Source organism: Marmota marmota, unplaced genomic scaffold, assembly GCF_001458135.2.
Source record: "Marmota marmota marmota unplaced genomic scaffold, marMar, whole genome shotgun sequence".
NCBI lineage: Eukaryota > Metazoa > Chordata > Mammalia > Rodentia > Sciuridae > Marmota > Marmota marmota.
In genome coordinates this window covers 26,615,638-26,626,511 of record NW_026000211.1, presented here as the reverse complement: position 1 = coordinate 26,626,511, position 10,874 = coordinate 26,615,638, and the positions used below count along the sequence as shown (strand labels likewise).

Genomic DNA, 10,874 nt, shown 5'->3' with positions numbered 1-10,874 from the left:
CGGGGGGGGGGGTGTAGGGTGCACTGCCTACTGGGGAGTAGGGAGTGAGCATAGAGAAATGACAGAAATGCAGCTATGTGGTACCAAAGATGGTTTAACCTGGATAAGCCAGAGGTGTCACTAAGGTGTCTGTCCTAAATAGCATCAGATATAATATCAGTATTTTGAGCCCTTAAAAAAAAAAAAACAGATTCTAAAAATAAAAGTACAGGTGCCTCCCAAAGGAGATGGGATGAGAGCCCTTGCTTACCCTAACAGACAGCAGATGGGACATAAGCTATTAAAACAAATCAAATTGAATTTTTTAAGGAATGTCTGAAGACTGAGAGTGAGTTATCATGATAGGAACTCAACTTTGCAAGCCACAAAAAGAAGAGGGATTGATTCCATTTGACTGACACTATTCCACAGACACCAGAAAATGTTTTCAAGGTAGACAGAGCAGGAAAAGAGACCCAAGGAAGTCACCTGAGAAGAAACATTTGCTGGAGGAAAGGTATGGAGCCTCACCTACATCCATCATCCCTGTGTCCCTCATGGAACAAAGACTTAAATTCCAGAGGAGAGTCAAATATTGGCTAACTCTAAAAATATGGATAAGGATCTTCAGCACCCTGGGAAAATGTTGTTCCTGGGAAGGATTCAGGAGAATATCCTCAGTTTAGACCATTAAATAATTCTATCATTAGCAGAGAGGTAAGACCTCTGTGGAAGGAAGAGAAAGAGGAGGGGGAGAAGTTAAGAGAACATACAAGAGCTATGCATCATCATAGAAGAGTTTGATAGAGATGCAATTAAATACCAGTAGGAGAAGGGAAGGGGAAAATGATGTAGAAAAAAATAGTACAAAACATGGGAGAGGGCCGGGCTCACTAGTAGAGCGCTTGCCTAGCATGTGCGAGGCCCTGGGTGCAATCCTCAGCACCACATAAAAATAAAATAGAGATATTGTCCATCTACAACTAAAAAATGAAATATTTTAAAAAATGGGAGAAATTAAAGTTGGAAGTCCTTGTATTATAGATAAAAGAACAAAAAACATGATTTGAATGTTGTGAATGACACATTAAATTTATCTGTTGTAAATCATAGGGGAACCATCAAAAACATTTAAAAAGTCATAAAAATAACCAACTAAAATGCAGACCAAATGAAGTCATAAAAATAGTTAATTGATTCTAACATAAGGCATTGTAAGAGGAGAATAATTGCAAAAAAGAGTTAAAAATAGTAAAGAACTGAACAAAATGTAGATTGCAATTAAACCATGTTGATAACTAACCAAATGTAAGTGCTTTAAACATATTAATTAAAAGTCAAGGAATATCAGCTTGGATAAAAATACAAGAAGACTTAGGTATGTTTTCCTCAAGGCAAATAAAAAGACATACTATATTGAAATTAAAAGCTGTAAAAAATGCGTCATGAAGCACTAATGAAAAGAAAGCCAGACTGAACATATTAATAATAAATCTGAATATGGAATAAGGAATGTTACCATTATAAAAATAAACATCACATGATAACAGAGTTCAATTAAAAGACATAATTATTCTGAATGTGTCATATATGTAAAATGAACACCAAAAATGCCTGAGGAAAAAAAATATAATAGGCCTAAATGGAGGAATGGACAAACCCCAATTATAAATGGAGATTGCAACAATCTTTTATGACCTATAAATAGAACAAATGATCCTAACACATTAGGGTTATAGAAGATCTGAACAACATGATCAGTTATGAGGAATCTTTACATAATTTACATTGAATAGTCAAACAAATAATAACAGAATACAAGTTCTTTTCAGGTTCACATGAGACACATTCTGATCATATTATACATCTTACTCAACTCAGGAGAACTGAAATCACACAAAGTATAATATGGAAACATAACAAAATGACATTAAAAATCGACAATGGAAATAAAAACAAATATATGTAGAAAGTAAAAAGAAAATCCAGCCCAAAATAAGCTTGAATTAAATAATCGCAAAGATGGTATTTTAATTCGGTAGTAGAACAAAATTTGATGCCAGAATCTGATCTCATAGTAATATATTCTAAACACAGGAAAGTATGTACGTTGGAAAGATAAAAAGTTCAGTATTTTTTGAGAGAGGCTTTCTTAAGGAATACTAAAGAAGGTACTCTAAAGTAAAAATAGAAAAGATGCAATCAGAAAATACTTGCAAAACAATGTGCTGTTATAAGATTAAAATAGTAATAATAATCGGGCTCTCACATTCTGTATATAGTATTATTTCATTATGCTAAAATGTGTCTACATTAAAACTATGTTTATTGAGTATATATGTTTGTATAAAAATGAGGTAGATGAGAAAACCATGTACCTCAAGCTGCTAACAATTTTTACCTTGTGATGGAGGCATCATATAGACTTAGAGAACAGATGCTAATACTCTTCACATATTTTCACTATTAGTTTTTAAAAACAAACACATTAAGTGTATAATTGAAGCAGACTACAAAAACAGAAAGTGGAAAAATATAATGTTACATATATTATTCCTTCCTGTGATATGTTGAAAATAACGTTCATTAATATGTCAGAAGAACATCATAAAATTTATTGCCCTTTTATTGATTAGCACATGGTTCAAGGATAGCTGTGGTGGGTAGGTTCATTTGTACATTAAATAATCAAAGATAATTATGGTTTTTGAGTTACTTTATTTGCATTTATTTATAAGTTTCCCCTTGATTTTAGCTATCACCTCTTGATGCTTCCAAAACACCCATTATCTAAACATCCATGGAGTCTCTGAACTACTCATGATAGCACTGGTGAAAATATTAGAAGAAAAACTCTTAGGTTTTAGCAAACTGAATATACATGAAAAAAAAACGTAATGTAAAATTTTGTTTCATTTTTTCTACTTAGATGCCTTTTCTTAGCTTATTCACTATGGTATTTTTGGGAGCTGGTATTTTTTCACTTTGTAGTAGGTTCCGAATCATGTTTAAAAACATTCTGAATATCCTAGATGATCATATTTTGAAAGTCAGGTACTCATTTTATTGAAAACAATGTAATAAATTTGACAATCTTTCATTCACACAGTGAGAATCAATCTATTTAAATTTCCTGAAATTTATCTAATACTAACAGCAATTTCTGTAATTTGAAATAATATGCTTTCTAATTCTAAAATTTACAACACTAGTTGTAATTTTCAGTGTTTGGAATAATATAGTTCCTAAGGACTAGAAGTTAATCAAAGTTTGGTTCCTGGAAGATCCAGTTCAATAATTTCCTAGTACACTTCATTGTAATATGTCATTCACTTTGTGTATTTTTTTATAATCATACTTTTAGTAAAAGAGAAGTACATAATTCAATTTAATATGAAATATATTTTGATAAAATTAAAACATCCATAGATTAAGACAATACCTTCTTAATACTAAAGTATATAATTAAATTTTAGTATACAGAGTTACAGTTTCCACCTAATAAAAGAAGAAAATGCCAGATGTCTCAATAATTAGAACCACTAAAACAAGCAATGATCTGTATCTTTCAATTTACTGCTTAAAATAAGAAAAGAAAATTTATCTTTGAACTTTTTAAACCTTTGTTTTTAAAAGCTGAAGTTCTCTGCTCTACCTAGAAGGCTCCTAATTGCATTAAAATGGGGCATTATTTTTAAGCCATCTGATTCCAAATTCAATCTTCCTCTCAATGTGAAGACAGCATGACATAAAGAGAGCAATATCTTAGTAAGAAATTAGAATGTGTTCATTTTCCCTAGGGGTTTAAGTAATTCCATCATTTTCTCTGACTGAGAACATTTGGTGCGTAAGAAAGCAACTATATAACATTATCATAATCTGAGTCAGACTGTTAATCTGAGGATTTTTGCATATGATGCTGATGTCCTGAAGCTTTCCAAATTGAAAAAGAAAAATAAATACAATATAACTTTGAAAAAAAGTAGTTATTCTCCATTGCAACCATATTCTTAAAAACACCGGGTGTTGTATTTCTCCTATTTAACTTCTGAAGATTTAAGCAACAGAAGCAAATCAAAGTATATAAATTATAATAGCTGTAAAATACACTTATTCAACAAAACCTCAAACAAGTATTTTCAAGGTAATGATAAATAGAATCAGAATTATACAGTTCCATTTCTTCTTACCCCAAAACCCATTTTAAGGTTTTATTACCTGAGTGGTTTTCTATGGTCATTCATTTGCTTTTCAGTTCACTTCAAAGTCCATCTCAACAAAATACATTCCAGAGGTCTGATATCTTTTATAAACAAAATGGACTTAAATTATAAAAACGATTTGTAAACTTCATCAGCTGGCTTAATTTCTTTAAAAGCTATGACATCATCATCCTCTTTTTGAAAACCATTTAACTATGAAATATTTACACTAAGATTCAAATAAAAAGCAATTTGGGGGGCAATGGCATGGGAATTCTTTATGTAAAGTCTGTGAGAAAATCTGGTTAACTGCTAGGCACAGTGGCCCACTTATGGAAACCCAGCAGCTTGGGGGCTGAGGCAGGAGGATCCTGACTTAAAATCCTACCTCAGCAACTTAATGAAGTCCTAAGCAACTTAGCAAGACTCTGTCTCAAAATAAGAAAAATAAAAAGGGCTGGATATGTGACTCAGGGGGTAAATGCCTCAATTTCTAGTACCAAAAAATAAAATGAATAAATAAACACAATAAAACATAGTTTACTAAAATCTCATATTAGTGCCAAGTTGTGTTTGAGAGCTATGAATAACTACTAAAACAACTATTAGAAAATAATATATCATTTTTTATCATAATATACTCTTTTTGTCAGAGCAATGTGATGTTTAAATAATGTAAAATGTGTAGCAATTCTGCTTTGATGACCAGTGTATGAGGTTAGCAAATCCCTTCTAAAAAGGCAGTATACCCCTGGACATGGTGGTGCATGCATGTAATCCCAGAGGCTGAGGAAGGAGGATCATGAGTTCAAAGCCAGCCTCAGCAAAAGCTAGGTGCTAAGCAACTCAGTGAGACCCTGTCTCTAAATAAAATACAAAATAGGGCTGGAGACATGGCTCGGTGGTTGAGTGCTCCTGAGTTCAATCTCTAGTAGCCTCCTTCTGCAAAAAATAAATAAATAAAAGGGCAGGATTCCCTAAAAGTGGACTATGAAACCAAATGTTTTAAGAATGGACAGATTTCAGGAAACAATTGAAATTACAAGAGAAATTTGGACTAAGCCTTTTTAGCAATCTGGTGTAAGAGTAGAAAAAATTAAGTTAGAGAGTATATCAACTGTTCTACATATGGTTTCCTATTCCACTTTCAGGACATACCACCTTTTTAAGTAAGGCATCTTTCCATTGAAGTATCAAGTCTTGAACCTTTTAATCTAATCCTGCTATTGTCATAATTTTGTCCTCCTGGAAACTGCATGTTATTCAGAGATCAAAAGAAAGCAGCTACAGGCTGCTTGTCACTCTTTTGAAATTAGGTTCCTGTCTAGATAATAATGTGTGTTAAGATTTATTAACTTATTCATTATACAAATTGCTATTGAGTCCATATTATGTGACAATAGTTTTCCAGTAGTTGGGGATTACAGAGTAGAACATTTTTAATTCCTCAAGCTTACATATTATTTTGAAGAAAAAGAAAGCAATGCAGTAAGATTATCAAGTAGCAATACAAGCTAGGAAGAAAAACCAAGTAGCATAATGAGGAGGCTAAGGCTGAGTGGCCCTGGTGGTGTTCACGTGGAGTGGGAGGAAGGTGCCTGGATGGCTTCTGAGAAACAACTGAATAAAGTAAAGGGAGTGAGCCATGCAGATACTTGGGTGCAATATCCTGGGACTTGTAAATAGCAAATATGAAGCCAGTTCCTCTACTGTGAGGAAATACATTCATCAGAAAGCCCCATTACACCTGCAAGAATACTCAGGTTTCAGCAGACAATCAAAATTACAAGAGGAATTTGGACTAATTCTTCTTAGCAATCTGGTGTAAGAGTAGAAAAAATAAGAGAGTATATCACCCATTTTGCATTTAGTTTAACTATCATAGTAGCTATGTAGAAAATATGTAAATACTAAGGATGATATTACACTGCCCTGTTTTGAGGTAAGGATACAGGAAAACAAAAGATGTTATGACTTAGTTTGTATTTTTAATCTTTATAACTGGACAGTAAACTTAAATAGATAAAAAAGTATGTGATATTGCCCGGAAGAAAATAATATACACTATTAACACATCACAGGTTAACTTACAAATATAATTGTGAATTTTCAGATGACTTGTATTAGGTTGTCTCTTGGATTGAATTTGGTTGTTTTCTAGTTCCAAATTTGCTGGTTCATAAGTTTTATGAATGCATACGCATTCATGTTCAACAGCAATTGACAAAGCCCTGGGTCTTCTTTTGGCCAATGTTTAGAGCCAGTTTTTCTGGATTGGGCCTTTGATGCTCCCTGTGTTATACTAGGAAACATCACGTCAAAGGCTTTCTTTGAAGTGAGGTACACTTTTAGGTTATTTAAGGTTATAAAGTATCGAAAAGGATACTTGTGCCAAATTAATCCCTTGTCCACTTCTCTCCTGCATGGCAAAGGGTTTGGCACCAGCTTGTGTTTACCTTTCAAAGTCATTCATTACTGTAGGTTTACTTATAAAACTAGATTATCAGGTATAAGTTTTAATCAATATTTTCCAAGAAACTATAGAAAAAGTAATTTCCATTTATTCTAATGTCATAGAAAGCAAGGTCTGTAAAATTTTAAGATAGCATAGCAAAAAGCTTATTATTTTAATGGAAATTACATTAATAATTTGAATATCAAAGGTCCATCTCAAATGAAATACTACACAGAGTAAACAATGAGTATTGGCTTTTAAGCACACTTCATTGCACAATTGAACAAATAGATATTTTGGCTTTTTTTTTTTTTTGCATATTTGTCCCTTCTTTTACAGTCTTGATAATTACAGATAAAAATGCCAAATGCTTTGTACCTGCTGTCCAATAATTTAGAGATTGGTATTACAAGAAAGAGATGACTATCTTCATTTTATTATTTTAATTACCATTAAAATGATATCATTCTATTCATGGAGTATGAATAACAAAATGATTTTTTAGAAATATAAAAAATCAATAGAATTCATTTTTTAATGAAAATAAAAACAATTTTTTTTCTCTAAACTGTTCTTCAGGTATTTTGTCACATTTCTATATTAAGGCTGAAGTTAGTTGATCAGAATAGGTAAGATATTATGATTTCCCCAAATGCAGCAAACTCCATTGTCATGATCAACTTCAACCTATAATCTTTCATTCAGTTAGATGGGAGTCTACAGACAAATAAGTACAAATTGGTGCAGAGCTTTGATAGGAGTGTATATATGTGCATAAAATGAGCTGTTATTTTAGAATTCCAGATGGTATAAACAAATTAGATCATAAAAACCTCTTAAGGAAATCTGGAAAGTTGTATTCTTATTGACTCACAACTCAGAGATAAATAAGTGCTGATATAAATTTTAATTTGCAGAAATTTAAAAAATTAATTTTTTTTGGAAAAGTTTTCTTCAGTACTGTGGATTGAACCCAAGGGTACTAAGCGACATACCCAGCCATTTTTAGTTTTTATTTTGAGACAGGGTCTTGATAAATTGCTTAGAATCTTGCTAAGTCGCTCAGTCTGGCCTCAAACTTGTGAACCTCCTCTCTCAGCCTCCTGAATTGCTGGGATTACATGTCTGCACCACTGTGCCCAACTCAAAAGTCTTTTTCATGAAGAATAATTGCAATGCTTTAAAAATCAAATCGTATAATTTAAATGAACTCTGACATTTAAATTATAAATGAATTGTTTTAATATTGCTCAAGGAAACAATGATTTTACACTTATTAGCTTTTTGAATATTACCACATATGCTGTTATTGTATTTGGATATATTTTTCATAAATTAATAAGTACTTATATTAGCAAGCATTACATTAGAAATTTACAATTCTAAGAAATTTAAATTTGTTTCTTATCCAATTAAATCATTCAGATGAACTTTATTTCAAGGGTAGTTATGTTTTTAATAAACTAAAAATAATTTCTAAGATCTTAAAAATGATTTCTAAGATCTATTGGTACTTAAAACCTTTACCTAATTTAGATTAATTTAATCAGTGATCATTACTTAACTGATATCTAATATAATAGCTAGATCATTTCTTAAAAATATAAAATACTAAAACATGCATTTAAAGTCACATACTACTTTGCCTCTTATTTTAATGGCTTATCTGAAAAGTTTATATATTTGAGTTTGTTAAAAAGCATGTTTATTTTTGCCACATTAAAAAGATATATTATAAAGAAGTATATGGCTATAAAAGAGTATGAAATATATATTCATAAACTTGGTTAATCTATTGCAAAATGATGATGCATAACAGTTTATAATTATCCACCTCATAGTTTTCTCTACAAAATAGTTACTGTAATTAATAATTATATACATGTATATGACTCATCTATGAAAACTTAATATGAAAAATATTTTATTAAAAATACATTTTTTCCTAAAATATCTAAGTCTTCTAAAATATGTGAGATAACTCTTAAGTAAATTTAAACATTATGAGATTCAGCAAAATCAGTATTTCTCTTGGTCCATGATAGATAATATTTAAAATGGTTTATTCATAAGATTTTAAAAAGTAATATCAAGTCTTATTTGATGCAGAACTAAAATTTAATTTTTCTTCTGTTGCAGTGACACAGTTTTCTTGGAATTTTGGTTTGCTGTTAATAAGGGATCACAACGTTAATTTTATTTTGCTTTCTGTTTTATGCAACTGAAAGGCAAAACATTTTGCATTGGAAAATTTCCCTGCATTTTATATTGACTTCATCAAATCCTTAATTTTTTAAAACATGATAGTGTACAAATTCTTCTCATTGTCATATCAAAAAATAAAGTGAAGACCCAATTCTTGGAGTTCATACAAGAGATACAAGTATAAGTGATTAAAAAAAAATATTGACAACAAATGATATCAAGGACATCAGGAAAATGCAATCAACTGGAGTGGAAAAATGGTAATACTACTATCAACCAGGGTAAAATATGTGCTGGAAAACAGTAAGCAGGATAAAGTATAAGAAAATAGAATAATAAGCGAATTCATTAATATAAAAGAATAAATCTATGTGTACTATAAAATAGAGTAGCTAACATGTGAAGCAAAATCTACTAAAATTGCTGAAGAGACTTGTTCGTGTAGAACTACAAAGGAAACTGTCAATATGCCTTTTTCAGAATTAGACAGGTAAGAAGATACATCTTCAGATGTGTTTTGTTTTTATTGACTGTAAGGTTTTCAAGTAATATTCTATGTTCAAATTCACTACCAATAAAGAATATGTATATTAAATTTAAAAGAAAATATTATAGTATATTCAAAAAATTGTAAAAGATAAAAATAATGATAATACTTTTTGCTACTGGGATGCAGGCAAACATTAACTCCATACCTTACTGGCCAAAATTGGAAGTGCCTTAAGATTTTCACTTAAAAGTTTGGTAACACCTACTATCAATTGTAATATAAAATGCATTTGCACTTTGACCCATTACTTCCACTCATGGAAATAAGAGCATGCAAATTGCAGCATTAATTTTCACAGAGAAAATAATGGAAGCAATACATAATCATTCCTAAGCAACTCATTGATTGATTTAATTATAATAAAGTACAGGATGTAGTACATTGGTAGCTTTTTGCTTCATCCATTCCTTAATTTTTATTTGGCAAATGAATTTTATTCTTATTTAGCAAATAAAATTTACTATTAATTCATTTATTTTTATTTAGCAAGTAAATTTTATTCCATTTAGTAAATAAAATTTATTCTTAATTTTTATTTAGTAAATATTATGTGAAACTCTATTCCAGGCTCTATCAATACAACAATGAACAAACATCTCTGACTTAATTGAATTCCCAGTTGTGTAGTGGAGCAGGGGAGGGTTGATTTGCAAATTAAATATGATGAATTGAGTCAAGGATTCACCCAAGGATTTCTCAGTTAGCCACTGACTAAGTAGTATAAATAATCCTGTAGCCCTTTTTTCCCCTTTACTCTCCAAAGATTATCAACTCCATAGGAGTTTCTTATAATTAATCCACCATCTTAAGAGAGTTTCATGACATTTCTCGGAAGAAAAAGCCAGAAAATAAAATATTTATAAATGCATACATTTAACCAGGCACCTTGCCCAGGGATCTTCAAATTATGCTTTGATCCATCTCCAAATCTAGGAGGGAAATTAGTTCAAACTCAAGCTCAAAGGAGAAATTTGATAGCATGCCATGTTCAAGTATAACTCTTGGGGACACAGGTATGGATTTTATTTGATTTTTGTAAATCAACACATAAAGTTCTGGAAGATATCTTCCCATACCACATATATATTTTTCAGAATGAAATAAAACCAAATATATTTAGTTATTACTTCTATGAAATAAATGCAGGCTGAAATGCATTGACAGTTGCCAAAAAATTCAATTGATAAATTCAAGACAGATCTAAGAAACTCTCCTACAGGATCAGGATAGTACTATATTTTTTTTCCTGAATTCACAAGAGGAAATGAATGCATAGTCATTACACATCCGAAGACAGTTATTATATCTAAAGGTAATAGCTAAATTTCACTGCTATATTAAATTATTCTAGAGCACAAATAAGATTTATAACTACAAGAGTTTAGGATTATAGAAAATCTCTAAATGGTAAGAAAGCAAACAAATAAGGCAGTTTAGGAAACAGAGTTTATAAATGATTGTGCTGTTTTACTGTATGATTTTG

The 10,874-nt window shown here is 30.9% G+C and overlaps 1 protein-coding gene across 4 annotated transcripts in view; it reads right to left on the bottom strand.

Moving 5' to 3' along the window:
- The window catches only part of Spock3 (SPARC (osteonectin), cwcv and kazal like domains proteoglycan 3), a 422,602-nt gene that overhangs the window by 12,311 nt on the left and 399,417 nt on the right, over positions 1-10,874 (bottom strand). The gene's annotated exons all lie outside the window — the stretch shown is intronic.